Source organism: Hetaerina americana, unplaced genomic scaffold (genome assembly GCF_022747635.1).
Source record: "Hetaerina americana unplaced genomic scaffold, ioHetAmer1.1.p SCAF_7, whole genome shotgun sequence".
Classification (NCBI taxonomy): domain Eukaryota; kingdom Metazoa; phylum Arthropoda; class Insecta; order Odonata; family Calopterygidae; genus Hetaerina; species Hetaerina americana.
In genome coordinates, this window is record NW_027287316.1 from 63,934,990 (window position 1) to 63,950,951 (window position 15,962).

General features: G+C 40.0%; 1 long non-coding RNA gene and 1 other non-coding gene across 2 annotated transcripts in view; both read right to left on the bottom strand.

The window, feature by feature from the left end:
* Window positions 1–15,962, bottom strand: part of LOC139696723 (uncharacterized) — a 437,007-nt gene that overhangs the window by 243,783 nt on the left and 177,262 nt on the right. The window contains exon 2 of the long non-coding RNA XR_011702643.1: window positions 13,999–14,113. This is a non-coding gene — a long non-coding RNA (uncharacterized lncRNA). The remainder of the gene's footprint in view (window positions 1–13,998; window positions 14,114–15,962) is intronic.
* TRNAR-UCU (transfer RNA arginine (anticodon UCU)) lies at window positions 13,335–13,407 on the bottom strand. Its single transcript has one exon. It is a non-coding gene; the product is annotated as a tRNA-Arg (tRNA).

A 15,962-nucleotide genomic window follows, 5' to 3' on the forward strand; every position in this document is an offset into this window, starting at 1 on the left:
CGTTAATGGGGAGTTTGGCGGGGGAGGGATTAACGGCGCGGAGGAGGGTGAGTACTGTAACCGCAGTCTCGCTTGGTGATTCAAGCGTGAAAAGAGAATTACGCCCTCTATGAGAAGACGTAAGATGAGAAGGGATATTTTTGGGATTGTGGTTTTAACATTTAAGACGCTTTCTCTTCGCGGGAGTCTCCAGAGATGGGGAGGGAGCGGCTCCGTGCTACGTTCGAGTCGATGTGGATATAGGGAGAGGGTGAGGGAGAACGATTGGCTCGCGGAAGAGCGATGTTAAAGGAGATAAAAAGACGGGGTTGGGATGGAGGGGGGGGGGGAAGGCAGTGATGATGCCGGGACAAATGTGCCTTGCGCACCACTTAGTCCAAGAAGAGGGACAATTTATGGGGATAACAAGAGAAACAGATTAGTCTACAGTCGATTGCAATGGATTTCGCAAAACCGGCAATATCTCCTCCCGTTTAAGAATTTTAATCAGACGAATACACTACATCAGAGAAAACTCTACAACTTCAAAAAAAAACTATTAAAGAGCCGCACTTGGTTCGACCGAAAGCAATAAAAGTTTTTAATATCGAACCCAAACATTACCGAATTCTTTAAATTTCCAACTTGTGAATTAAACGAGTAGACGAGTAGGTAGATTAGGTACTAGGTAGACTAGGTTGCTGGATTCTGTTTTGTTAGGAGTCACAAAAATATTTATTTGGTAGTTGTGTGTATCCAAAAACCTACCTTAACCGGAATATTACCTAATAATCAATAATAAATTAAACGATGGGTTCCAGCCTCATTACATTTATCATTTGCGCACTTTTTACCCTTCACTTGCTTGTAATTATTTATTTTAATTGCTATACTTATCGAAATTTCAACTCAATCGACATTTAGGTTAATAGAGTGATTCAATATTTAACTTACTCCTTACCCGTTATACATATAATTATATACGTTAAATTTACCTTGGACCCTTAAGTAAAAATGTACCTTAAAGCTGACTAAACTCACTAATTCTCCTCTGCTGGAGCACAAAAGGAACGCATTCATTTATGACGACTTACTGTGGTGTGGATGCAAACAGATGTAGCATTCGAAGCCGACCGGCTCTCCCTAAGTCTATCCAGCAAAACTGTTTGCACATGGGATAACAACTTCTCCAATTATTCTAAATTTTGACATAACAATTCACCAAGCATAAAAAGCTCATAATTTAATGGCCTACGAGATACGAGTACTTTTTTAAGGACACTCCATAAAAAAGTTTTAATCAAGGACCACGCTGCATTTAATTACATACGGACGACCAATTAGGGCAACGAAAGCACCCACACACTCAACCAAACGCATGAAAAAATATTTTGCCTTAATTTGACGCCTGGGCGCCCCTTAACCAAGCGGGCATTAAAAGAACGGGCAATATTCCGACTATATGGTTGAGTAATCGGGGTAATAAAAAGAAATGATTTACGCTGAGGAGTAACCGCTCTCTTCTCGTAAACATTTCGGCGGTGGCAAAAATTCATTTCCGTTAAATAAAACGGAAATGAATTTCGCAAAACAATGATTACCATGCAGAACGAGCTGTCTTCAGCGTGCGCAATGGAATTCCATGAATGAATGAAAAGGTTTTGTCTCTCACCTCGACCGCAAAACGTAAATTCTCTTATCTCCCTCTCGGAATATTAGACTGTTCAAAAGGGGAAGACCATTGAGTGTGTATAATAATATATTGAACAAATGAGTAATTTCTTGGGGTCTATTTTATTCTAAGGGCGCTTAAAATCCAGCAAAGAAAAGGCATGGTATGATAAAACACGAGCGTCAACTATACTTTGCTCCAATTGTAATTAGGTAACCACCCCAATCATAGCCAATAGTAAGCAAAAATAATCACCCGGCAAATCTACCTTACAGAGGCATTACGACGATACTCCCACTGTCAAACGTATACGAAATATTGTAAATTATAAATTAGGTTAAAAGTAACTTAATGTTGGATCCTATTGGAAGCAAAAATTTTTCACGTAGTATTTTTCTTATTTTATTCACGTACAAATAATTGACATTATGTAAACATTGCATTATAAAACTTAGGATGTAGTCATTGGGATAATTTTGTCCATTCAAATAAAGATTATTTACACGGTTAAAAACAAAAGAGGTAATCCGATATATTTCAATTACTTTTTTAGGCCAGTATGTATTTCCACGGTGAAATATTTGTGGCATTGATTCCCATAGTGATTTTCCATTGTGAAAAATACGCAACTGATACAGGAAATGGATGCTCACATTTTGGCGTCTAATTCGCAAGGACCTATTAAATCTTGCATGCATCAAGATTTCTCGAATAAGACAACATTCTTTAACCCCAGGTCTTAATTCGAACGGTGTAAAGCTACAACCATCCATCCTTTTTGGGGAAATTTCCGGCAATGCAATAAGGAATTGGATCATAAACAAAAGGGAGTGAGAAACCCGAAGTTTTTTAATGACACATAAAGAAATTATTGCATTATGTCACTCGAAAAAAGACAGTCGAGACTAGTTGAAATTAAACATTCTTAAGTGGAAAATTGCTGGCGTGTTTCTCATCGTTATGTAACGACACCACAGCACACATCACGCCGAAACATGTGATGTGCATCGTTTACGAACGTACACCGTTGACTCACAATTCCGTTACATAAGTACATAGGAAATAGAAATGGTTCCGTACAAATACAAGTAAAACATCTGAAAGTACTGCTAAAACAAATACACTGAGATTATGTTTCGATTAGAAGCTTACCAACGGGGACCAAATTGTAACTCCAGTGGAACATTCTTCTTTCCTTCCGAAAGGCCGCTACGTAAACCAAATCCCTCAAACTTCAACGCACTGCTTTTTCCTCAGCCTCGAATTAACTGAGTCTTTATTGAAGCATCTCTCATCATGCTTTTCCCAAAAACGCGAAGATGAACATAAAACGCAATAAAAAAAACACTCATTTCCCAGGGAATTGGCCCAATCTCGAACGCTTCTGGGAGATCACTTCCCCTTCGACTCCATAATTCCTGGTTATTGAGGTAACTGTTGAAACAGGAGGGAGGCAAGCTGATCGTCAGCCTGGTAAGAGGGGATGATGACGACGGTGGTGATGAGGGGGCGTGGGAGACTGGCCAAGATTGGATGCTCGGGGCGGCGGAGGATCCTTGCCCCAGTGAAACGGAATGCGATGGGATGGGTTGCTGGGGGAAGGGGAGGCGACAGGGTGAAACTATGGTGTTAACAGCAAAGGAGAACTTAAGATAAGCCGAAAGGATACGTTCCGAGGAGGGGAAGTGGGAAGGCAAGACGTGTAAAATTTAAAACTCGAGTGCTCGCTCACGACCGCATCTTGGACTGCCACAATAAATTTTACACGAGTTTAAGTGCCTCGAAATAATTGGCGTCTGAAACTCCAGGCCCGATTGCCTACCAATTTAGTTTCGCTACGAATAGGTGACAGACTTATCAGAAACAGCATAACTCCAATATTAGTAGACAATCTGACAAATGCGGGTTTTAGATCGGCCTTAAAGAAACTACCCTCTAAAGAAGTTAACATTTCAAAGAACTGTTCAAGATAAAAAGTTACCTGAATGACATTAAATCGTTCTTTGGTATCACACATTTTCTACCTCACTTTAAGTAGTCAACAATTCTTTAGACAAATTCTTCTCCTTTCTCTGCCTCTCACGCACAACATCTTCCCCTTAATCAATCTTCAGCATCACATTGCCTTTAAATATGTCTTTCGTCCACTTTCACTGCCTTATTTGAGTTTCCCTGAACCACATTCTCTCACCACCTATCATACCCCAACAACCAAGGTTCATTCCGAAGAAACCAACGCGACTTCAAATATTCATGGTTTCTCTTTATTCTACGTATTCACTTACGAGTACGATCCCTCTCATCGACACCCACCTCTTAAGATAAATTCTTCTTTAGCTAACGCAATTGTTCTCCTAGATTCCTTACTGACATACTTATTTTAATCTTCCCAAATAAGCGCCGTATCTGCTCTGACTCATGCCTTCCTGCATTAATGTTTAACTTAGCCACGGAATTTATTGAGATTCTCATTACTTCCATTGTCTTATGATCGATTCTAACCCCATACCTCCGTACATTCTCTAATGCACTAATCAATAAATGCTGAACTAAACTATGTTAGTCTTGGTAACTGCAAATCTAAAAGACTTAATGAGATCCAAATCTACTTTCACTCTTCCCCCAGCAACGTACTCTACAGACACGTTTAAAATCACGGCCGGTAATGGATAATCATTCCTTTAACTTACTTTACGAGGCACCTCCTGGATCTTCGACAAATATACTAAGCCAAATATGGGTTTTAGATGAGTTTTCTGCTATAACAGCCCTCTAATACTTTCTGTAATACGTCCATATTCTGTACTCTGTGAAGTTCTCACTCGGATTCTCATCATTAAAATGGAGAATTAATGTTCCTGACGATGAAACAAAAATCCAGAAAACATCTTAATGTCGGTTCACGTCATTCGGAACCTAGGTGTGAAAACGTAGTGATGTGCCAACGAGCGCTTAAGATGTGATATCACACCATAAAACCAAATTTAAGTCCATCAGCAGGATCTTTCGAAGCGAAGAACAACTTTCACCTGAAGGGAAAATGTTTCATACATTTCCAACAACTCTTAACCATTTTCAATTGCCTCTTTAGTGAAATGAGAAAGAGCCAAACGAGACATACAGGGTCTGTCCCAAATAAATGTGTGTGTATGTGTATACAAAACATCGTCTTTTTCGACTTAAGGGCGGTACCCACGAAGAGTTTGGAGTTTGTGCGTCAGGGGTAGACAGTTAACAGTAAGTGTTACGTGGAAGTCCTCGAAAGACTGCTGACAAGAGTGCACCGCGTCAGGAAGATCTTTGCCAACAGGAGGCTGCACCACGACATCGTGACCGAGTCCTTGGCCAAAAACAAGGTGGCAACGCCGCCCTACAATTCCGATGTGGCACCGCCAGACTTCTTTTTCTTCCGATGAATAAAAAGGAGCTTGAAAGGCAACCATTTTGGAACGATGGATTACGTCAAAGGCCATGACGAGATGCCCGAAAGAGGTTCCCATTGTCGTCTTAAGGAATTTTACCGCGGCTGATAGAGGCGTTGGTATCGGTTTGTCGATGCGCAAGGGTGCTATTTTAAGGGTATAATTTGTACATTTATCAACAATACATTTTTTCCCAGGACTATTCTACTTATTTATACTCAGACCATGTTAGCGCCATGGATTTTACTATTTCCTACAGTATATAATCGTTGCGAAAAACCTAAAGGCAAGAGGCAGCAGTCCATGGCGAAATTAAACCTAATATTGACAAATGAATTAATAAAATTATTTTTTATGTAAATTAATTCATTAAGCAGCCGAAGATTCATTTGTTGTTCATTTGGTATTATTTGAAATTATTACCAGCATTTAACTTACTTAATACTGCAGTGAGCAGGACATAAATTGGCTAGAATTCACAAAGATGTCTGGAATGGAATTAAAATACGACTTGCACATGACGCATAAATGCTTCCTCCGATGACATCTAGCTTCATGGGATTTGGCGTGGGTTGATAGTCTATAACATGGACACATTTCCCTCGCAAAATGTGCTCGAAAGTGACTTGATACAGTTCCATGTGGCGGTAGAAAAAGGGGGAGTTTGTTGGAGCTGTCGCAGGGGGCTCGATATGTTGGGGGACGAGCGAATGGAGGAGGGTCGGAAGATTCAAGAGGGAGAGAGGGGTTGGAAAAAGTTGAGGAGAGAAAAGAAAGAATATTGGGTGTGACAGGAAAGTGCTTTTGGAGCCATTGACATGGTCGGAGGGACGGAACAAGGTTTTCTTGGAGCAAAGGAAAGGAAGGATGGTAAAAATACCCTAATAACAAACGTCTATCCCCATGGTAGGCTGTGGCTACTCAAAAGGATTTGTATCTAGACGAACAGCTAGGTATTCGTAAAGATAGTCATAGGATGTATTTTTTTCCCTGCCTGCTTTGACGATTCATAACGGCAGTAGTACAGATTTCTGAATAGTATTTATCATCGGCAACCTACCGTTCAAGACAGGTGTTATATGGAAACATACTGATCATCACTACATTTCTCAAATTCCTCAAACTAGACACACACTGACACCCCACACCACAATACACTGTTCTTCAATGCTTATCTCCCTTCATTCCACCCAACATGCATATCCGTTTGCTTCCCTTATCTCACCTGTCTAACGTTCTCTCATCTACCACAGTTTTCGAATTCCATTCTCAATTAAAATACCCTGCGTCCACCTTTCGTGCCTCCTTTTCATTTCCGATTAAAAACTTTAAAATTTTGAACATTTTGTCTTCGATGAACATCTAAATTATGTCATTATTTTATATTCGAAAACATAAAATTTCACATTCATTCCAGTGAAGACACGGGAAACTAAAGAAATAATTGCACACAATAATTTTTTTTTAATTCCGCACAGCAATTTTATTTTAGTTTTCCAACCACACGCACGAGAGTTCGAAAGGAGAAGGGCGAAAGCGTGCACTTCTTCCTGTTTAAGATTTGACTCTTATTAATTCTCTCTCCTAAATGATAGGTAGTAGCTAAGCGACTCGACTTGGGGACGCGTAGGGATTAATTTAGAAATACTTTAATCTGATTTCTCAGAAACAAACAATGCTCAGTGATAGTGCGGAGGAAAGAGCCAGCAACGAAAGAGGGGACTGACTAATCACTTCCCCCAAGTCATGTCATCCACACAAAACCGATCCCAAAGCAATAATGACGCACATAATTACAGCGTGGTCACGCAATCTTTCCTTTCCTCTTCCAAGGAATAATCGACGTTTGTAACAATGAAAAATGCATCGCAGGAGCGGCATGAAAGTTTATTTTCCCGGAAAATGAGAGAACGAACCCCTTAAAAACTTTCGTGAAATGCATTCGAACGTGCAAGCGAGTAACAACTTAGTTAAGCGCCTCAAAAAATCCCCCCTCCACACTCCCGAGTCCCCTGTCCCCCCCCCCCAAGAAACAACAAAGGGACCAAAATGAAACAACGTGACGGAGTGGAGGGAATGCGAGAAAGAAGAGGGAAAAGGGAGTGATAGGGAAAGAGAGAAAGGGAGAGAGAAGGGAGATCTTCGTGTGGAAGGACGCCGTTGGAAAAGGAGAGAAACCACCAGAAACGCCCCTTATTACTCAAGACGGCAGAATCAGTCGACTGAGCACGAGGAGCCCTGCGCAACAATGAGACGCCAAACGAGCTGTTCTATGCGGCGGGATTCCAGCGGCGTCGAATTAATGCGAAGGAAAAGACGGCGGGGGGGAGGGGAAGAAGAAGGATACAAGAGGAGAATGGGAGTGATGGGTAGGGGGGGTGGGACACACAGTAGTGGCGGGGGAGGGAAGGGTCGGGGGCGAAAAGGGAAGGAGACGAAACACGCAGGCGAAGAATTATTAAACGTCTTCAGCTCCGCCTTAGGAAGACACGAGAGACGAATGCTTTGGAGAGAGAGCAATATCGATGCGAATTTTGTCATGGGGAGTTTCCATCTCCATGGGCCCGGTCCTTCAATCACGGTAGTTGAAAGAGAGAGTTGGAGAGCAACATTGTTTTTGTGCTCGGCGCACACACAGCATCAGTGCAATTTATTCTTAATTCCGTCCAATTAAATTTTATTACTGACACTTCGTTTTGATTGTCACCAATGTTTAAAACGTAGTTGATTCTTATAATTAAGGGCAATATTAAGTATATAACAAAAACATTTCATACAAATCAAGGTAGACAAAAATTGGAGGTTACTGTAACTCTAATTTTTAATGAAATACCTATTACGGTCATTATACAGAATATTACAGCCAGTAAATGCTATGAAAGAGAGAATAAACGACTGGCTGTTAAACAGAATGGATTAGGGCTTGGAACAAAACGTGACACAATATATGTAGCTTTTAATTGCATACACTTTAAGCTTTCATTTTTGTTCATGTGGCACCTACTGTCAAGCCAGAAGTGACTGGCTTAGCAGGACCAGATTGAGTATTCTATTTATAAATTTTCAATTTATACAACCATTGCATATTGGGAAGATCATATCACTATGGTATATGACAAAGATTGTCTGTAATTTTACCTTGTATTGATTGTCTTAATTCTTTGTGCATCATATCGGATGAAGATTATACTAAAATTGTAATAAATCTTATGTTATAAAAATAAACGGAAAAAATTGTTATTTTGCCAAAGTTGGCTGAATCCCGTGGTACTCATTGGAATTGTTCCATAGTAAAATGAGCAGCGTAAGTTAGTTTCTTTCCACATGAAACACCACGTTCTAAGAGAAGATTGAGCCAAGATTTTTCATTTCTGGCTAAACCACATAGCTCTTTTAAACTGCTACAGTAGGTTCATTGTTACTGTTTTCATTCCCTTTCTTTCGAAATGCGCTTTAGATACAACCTTTTTTTTCTGTAAATGAAGAGCCAGGAGCTGGGTTCTCCTCAAAGAGGAAGAAGCTAGAGAGAGCTCTTGATTTCTCCGCGATTTTCCGGTTTTCTAACTTTTACCCATATGGATCGTCTGAATTCAAGACAATAATGGGCTCCACAGTCACAATAACGCCGGAATTAACTTGTTCGATGGCTCCTTACCACGAAAGATCTAGTAAGAATCCAGGAATTTCAAGTAAATATTTCATAGGTAATGCAACAATTCCAAAGTGTTTCCGTCTTCGAATGATTTCTACACTTCGGAATTGTTTTATTGTGTCGTAATACGCATTAGCGGATGACTCCGATAAGCGTTACTGCCGCGGCATCTACCGCAGTTTCTTTGAATTTCAGAGGTATTTTGAGGCCTATTTGCAGAGAGAACTAATAACGCTAAGAATTACTTTGAAGTGATAATGGTACTCGGGATGCATTACTCGGATCAATTGCATCTATCGGGGTGCTATTATTCAGTAATCTGTCGACCCCTGATTTCCCTATACCATTTTCACCAAGAAAACAACCCGAAGTCTAAACTAAAAGGACAGTTATCAGCAACACATGCATAAATATTTGCCATTCGGAATATTGCCATTCCTCCGATTCTTAAGAATCCGGTATCAACAAAAACTCAAGTAACCCAAGAGAGAGAAATTATCTCGGATGCAGACTAGCTCCATAAAAACTACGGCTATGAAGTAGGAACAAAAATTCAAATATAGACGTGTTATTTCTACTACAACACACGCCCACACAACGGATTGGGAAGGCATTGTGAGTAGATTAGGATGTACAGATTATTTCTGGAGCATTAAGGACACACAGCGAGCGGATTTTGAAAACATTTTCTGTCATTGATGCGCCCTCAGTTTACCCAAAAAGGATGCAAAATTCTTTCCCAATTATTCACTAATTACCATAGGATGTGTGGCAGGGTGACCCCATCCCCACCAAATCCAGAGAATTTGAAATAACGGGCAAGTTACATAATTGAAACCATTAGAGCAACTGGATTAACAACCACTTTCACAAACACTAAGGTAATCAAGTTTAAACCATTAGTACCACACTTCCGAGACCAGCTTTTCTTGTTTATTACAATGACGTACTTACACGGGAAACGACCATAAGTTAGGCCTTAACATTCTAATTACATCCATGGTGATTTCACTCCCAACTATTCTGATCACTCATCGTGCAAAAAATGACATTTCAAGCAAGTACACTGCATAAATCTACTACTCTGGTCTTATGATCGTGATCCAACTTTCCAGAGTATGATAGTGAGTCATATAATTTAAATGCTTTTAAGAAAATATAATCCCGTGACGATATAGCGAATGGATTTCACAATTAGCCAGGAGTTGCGAAATAGCAGTGCTAACAAACGGAGCAAATCTCATTGTGAGTTTTTTATCTATACTCTCATTGGCGAACCTACGCAGTTTTCTAATTTTACAAATTGACGATGTAAATGAAATGACCGATGTAGCCAGCATCAGAAGATTTATAAGAACCCGCAGGGTTGGCGGGAAAACGAATCATTATTCAAGACTCCCTCCTTTCCACTCCTCACAAAACAGCGGCATATCCTTCCTGAATCCTGCGCCACCCCGAGACGACGCGAGAAATTGTCTTCAACAGATGGTTCCGCTGGAAATCCTTCTCTCGGAATGGAATTTTCGGAAAGGGAGGATAGGGAAGGAGGGGCCGGGGTAGGGGGCGCTCCTTTACACGCGAGATTGGATGCGCTAAGCCCTTTTTCTTCTCCCACTCCGCCCTTCTTGGCTCCCTTTTCCAGAATTCATATTTTAATTTCGCCATGAAACAACTCTACCCCTCTCCACCTAAAAATGACGTCCCGCCTTACGCTTTCAGGCTCAGTTTCTCGCAACTGCTTCCATTGGGGAGGAAGAGAACGCCTCCGCTCTACGTATCTCACCGGAGAGTTCGACTCGTGATTCAATAATTGTTCATTTATTAAGGATGACGCGATCACGGAGGGGGAAATTTCTACGCACATCACCTATTTTAGGAACTATTTTGGAATTTAGAAATCACTTATATTTTGTTTAATTTTCAATCTCCCAATACCACCCCTCGTCCCTCTACGCGGGGATGATGCCTCACGCCGTCCGTTGACAACAGCGGGGTGTCACATTTTAAACCTGTGACTACGAGGGGTGGAGACCATGAGTCGCACGTCCATGAATTAATAGAACTTCCCCCTTCTTACTTTCCAGTTCTGCACGACCTGCCTCTAAATGGTCGAGGTCTATCGTATAATCGGTTGTGGTTCAATTTTATTCCCCTCCTTTCCGTATACCAAAGACCTATTTTATTGTATGAAATAAACATTTGTTTTGAACTAAGTTTTCCGCCAGCATGAATATAAATTCGCATGTTTTCTCGAGGTTTTTTAATGAATGCCTTTTCCCCTTACCTAACTGTTTAAACGCCCTTCGTCTCCCTTATCCCTTACCCATCCCACTTGGTGCTTCTACCATCTGCTACGCAGCTTTTTGGTGGATCGCGGTGGTATTTATGTAGATGTAGGAATTTTCCGGTTGAATGGAACGATGGCCTCTTCAAAGCACAAATCTATCCATCAAAAAGGCTCGCTCCTTGTTTTTTCATCCTAACCTGTGTGGACGGCTCGAGAAACGTAAGCCCTCGCACAACCTAAGCAAACTCGGAAGATCGAACGCTACTGCTGCTGCTGTAATAACGTATCTTTACATCTCGAATCACTGGCTTTGCGCATTTTAACATCTCGAATAAAAAAATAGAAAAACATACGTGACATTGAAATAATAATTAGGTGCAGAATACAAACGTATAAGATCCTGCATACCTTTTTCGCAATTCCGATTTTCAATTTTGCAACCCATAAGACCACTGCTACCTTAAATTGTTTCCGTTCGATTGATTACTATTATTATTATTATTGAAAATACACATGTGCTGATAGACAGTGTCAGGTGGCACACAAGTCCCAAGTAATCACAAAAGATAATAGATAAAATCAGTCGGTAAAACAAAAGTACACTTAAAGGAAACTTCCAAACACAATCTCTTTAACGAAACAAGAGAATCCCCATCTCATTTACATCGATCAATCAGCAAGAAAAAAAGATAAATTAAAAATATTAAGCTGTTACATATAATACAATATACTACACATCAATCAAACTATTACATATATTCCTTACATATTTTCTTAAAAGTATACACTCTGTTAGGAAAGGACTCGAATATTTTTGCAGGTAAGGTGTTCCAATCAACAATTGTTTTATTTAGAAAATAAATTTTTTTAATTCGTTCTTTGTGCCCGGCATTTTACCTTACCATTAAACGAAAATAACTGCGTTCTTTTTACATCTTCATTTACATAATACCACGCAATCCGCCGCTAGGACCTGTGTGTGGCGGGGGAGTGGTATGGCACCACGTTAAAATTCACGACCAAGAGTTCATGCGTGAAATTGAACATAGATTAACTCGTGCACAAAAACACAAATTCCTCGTGCAATAATTGACTGAATCATTTAATTCTTGTCCACAATTAGCACGTGTACACTATTCGGGTGTTTAGGTTCGATTGCTTTTATTGCGCAACTTGCGAAAGAAGAACGAATACTTAAATCTGTCGGTGACGATGTCCATCTCTTTTAGTTCACCCCAATATACGAGAATAGGCTGAAAACTAATGCACACATGCTTATAGACCACAAACCAAATGACCTTCAAGAAGCACTCCTGGTAGCATGTGGAAGAAACATTCCTCCTCAACACGCATGCGCAGGTTTAAGGTCGTTAATTTCATCCAGTGGTTTTTGAGAAGCTGAAGTAGGAAGACGTGTTCTAGTACTATGCCAGCGCGAGTTGAACAGCGTGCTGTTATCGAGTGTTTGCCTTCACCTCATCATCCGAGGTGTAATGATTACCCTTGAGGTCTCTCTTGAGTGGAGAAAAAAATAGAAATTGCAAGAAGCAAGATCGGGGGAATAAGGAGGGTTTTGTTTGTTCTCGTCTGTGAGACGGCGTGGTACCCATCGTGCACAGATTTCACGGTAATCCAATGGTTCAATAATGAAGCCGACACGTTCTTTGGATATTCCAATATGGTTTGCGATACACTTTTGAGTGATTCGCCGGTCATTTTGAATCAAACCTTCGACGAATGTGCGATGTTTATCGTCTGTGGCAGTGATGGGACGTCCGCTGCGTGTTTCATCAACAATTATGGCTTTTCAAGGCTCGCAACCACGAAATTTTACTGCCCATCGATTAGTAGTAGACCTATCAACAGTATCGCCACCATAAACAGCCTTTAAACGACGATGAATCTCAGTAGGAGTCACTTTTTCAGCAGTTAAAAATTCGATAACAGCACGCTGTTTAACTCCCGTTTGGGGTCATGATAATTTCTTTAGTATCTTAAGAATATTTCAGGTGTCCCGTACTTTTCAAAAGGCTTTAAGTTTTGCTCTCTTCGTGAGTCAAGGAGATTTCATCTAAAAAATATATACAGGAAGCTAATCCGAAACATGTAGCCCGTCAGCTAATTCGAAGGTCGTATGGTCACATCCAGTCTCAAGATCGAATGTATCTATAAGCAGATGTCTTTTACATCGCCGTGGAAAAACCTTTCCTAGTAGCCATTAAAAATTATACTCGTAACTGCAGTCGATGGTTAATGTCTCATACATAAAATAATTCACATCGTTTATGATGATTTTGACTGAATTGAGGGCAGAAAAAATTTCATCCCTTGTGGGGATCGAACCCACGACCTTTGGATTAGAAGTCCAACGCGCTATCCTCTGCGCCAAAGGGACAGCCATTTTATGAAAGATGTAAGTGCATTGTTTCTTGAGATATAAATTTTTTGAGTGCATTATCAAACTAATATGTGTGTGGAGGAAACATGACTGCGATAGTGCATGTATGGCTGGTGACACCTACTGCCGCACGCCTTTAGGAAAGCTTGTGTGCTCTTGTGTAGATGTACAATAATTCAGAACAAAAGTTTTCGCAGAGGTGAATGCCATGAGGGTCGGTTTCATGTAGCTGATGTGTATTCGCCATCAACACCGCTCGAGTTTTTCTTAACCGCTGCAGGCCAATATCACAAGAAACGATGTTTCGACGACTGCGCCTCACGATGCTCCTTGAAAAGCGTTCGAACGCCGCGAAAGAAGCAAAAGTGCGTCAATTCATCATAAGCAGCAACTAATGAAAAGCAACTGTAATTGCAATGTGCAACTTACTTGCAATTTGGAAATGCAAGGCGTGCAGGAGTACTTAAGTAACATATGCACAAGATGGGCCCAGTCCTTACACATGCTGTGCGATCAGTCTATTAAGCTTTTGAGATGAAAATGGAAGATGGAAATTCATTGCATAAAAATATCGTCAATGGCACTCACCTTGTCTTTATCCTCTTAGTAAAAGTTAAGATTTTATAAGTGAAGAAATTCCAATTTCACGCTCAACTCCATGGTCTTCAACACTGAAAAATCAGCCTTCCGATTGTCGCTGCACCTTGGAAGTAAAAAGAAAAATAAATAGTGAAACTCCTTACTCGGATCATTACAGAAATTAATAGAGTTGAATTGAATTAAAATATTTTGCAAATGCAATGATAAAGCGGGGCATTTTGGATATAATTTTTTAATAACATCCAAGGCATTATCTCCATTATTTGAATTATTTTTCGCATTTATTGGTACCTCTCAACTAAGAAAAAATCACTTTGATGCTACGTGCCTGATGCGGAATCACCCACTGCCAAACACTCTTGCTGAGTACCATTTAGATGTAGATGTATATCGAGATGGCAAAAAATATACAGCAATAAAAATGAAAGTATGGTTCATACAGTAAACCGAGAAGGAAGCTACGTTGAAATCAAACGTGAAACCTCTGTTGTTTGAACTTATTTCAATAGTTGATGATGACACAGTACGTCGAAACGGTTGACTCAACAGGCAGCTAATAAAGAAAATGAACCCTTATCTTCTACAGCGATGAGACCAAAAGGAAATTGAAGCAGTTCAGTAAAAAAGAAACAGAGAATGGCGGCCATCGTTCTCGGAATTACGGTCATTTACGGTACATACATATACTTCGTATCCAAGTTGTTAGAACTCGGTAATGCGACGGTCATTCCAGGAAAAAGGAAGGTGCCCACCACAAACAAGAAGTCCCAAACCAAAGAGGTATATAAACACAAAGGCAAACGAATCCCAACCCTGCAGAATTCTAACATTGACGCGCTAAAGAATGCAGGACTGGTTGGGATGCAATATTTCCAAGAAAGAAAGAAAACACTTAAAGAGAGGAAGTAGCACCAAGAAAAGTTAAATAAGAAATATTTTCATGTCCCGACGGTATAATCCTTCAATTTGTATAATGCAACAATAGATAATCACACACATAGAACAATCCAAACATTTATTACAGAAATCATCCATGGTAATCCAACGCTTCCTTTCGCAGCAACAACATAACATTCACTTACGTATTTTCTCAATTAATGTGATTACTACATTTACTGGCTTCCCCTAAAGCTACACCGAAGTTTATACGTATAGTAAGTCACATAAATTTTCCGGGTACCAGATCCTGGGAAACCATAACCGGCACAGGGAAAGGAACTGGCCACCCTACCTTGATGTGTGAATTTCACACGTCGTCGGGCTTAGTACTGGGTGAACTCTAACATCACCTACCGAACGGACCTTCGAGTTGATTACTGCATTTATGGTTTATACATATACATACATATATATATATATATATATATATATATATATATATATATATATATATATATATATATATATATATATATATATATATATATATATATACATATATGTATATATATATATATATATATACACACACATATATAATATGTGGGTCGCGGTAGTCCAGTGGGCGAGCGTTGGACTGCTGACCGGAGGGTCCCGGGTTCGATTCCCGACTCCGGGAATTCCGGCACTCCGGGCACCTGCAACTCTACCCAAGCTTAAGTGATTTTCGGGTACCAGGTCTTCCTGGGAAACCATTACCGGCACAGGGAAAGGAACTGGCCCCCCTACCCTGATGTGTGAATTTCACACGCCGTATGGGCTTAGTACTGGGTGATCTCTACCATCACCTACTAAACCGACCTTCCGGTTGATTACTGTGTTTATGGTTTTAATATATATATATCACAGTCTTCAACATACCACTGCCGATCAATACGCCCTTATATATATATATATATATATATATATATATATATATATATATATATATATATATATATATATATATATATATATATATAAGGGCGTATTGATATATATATATATATATATATATATATATATATAAGGGC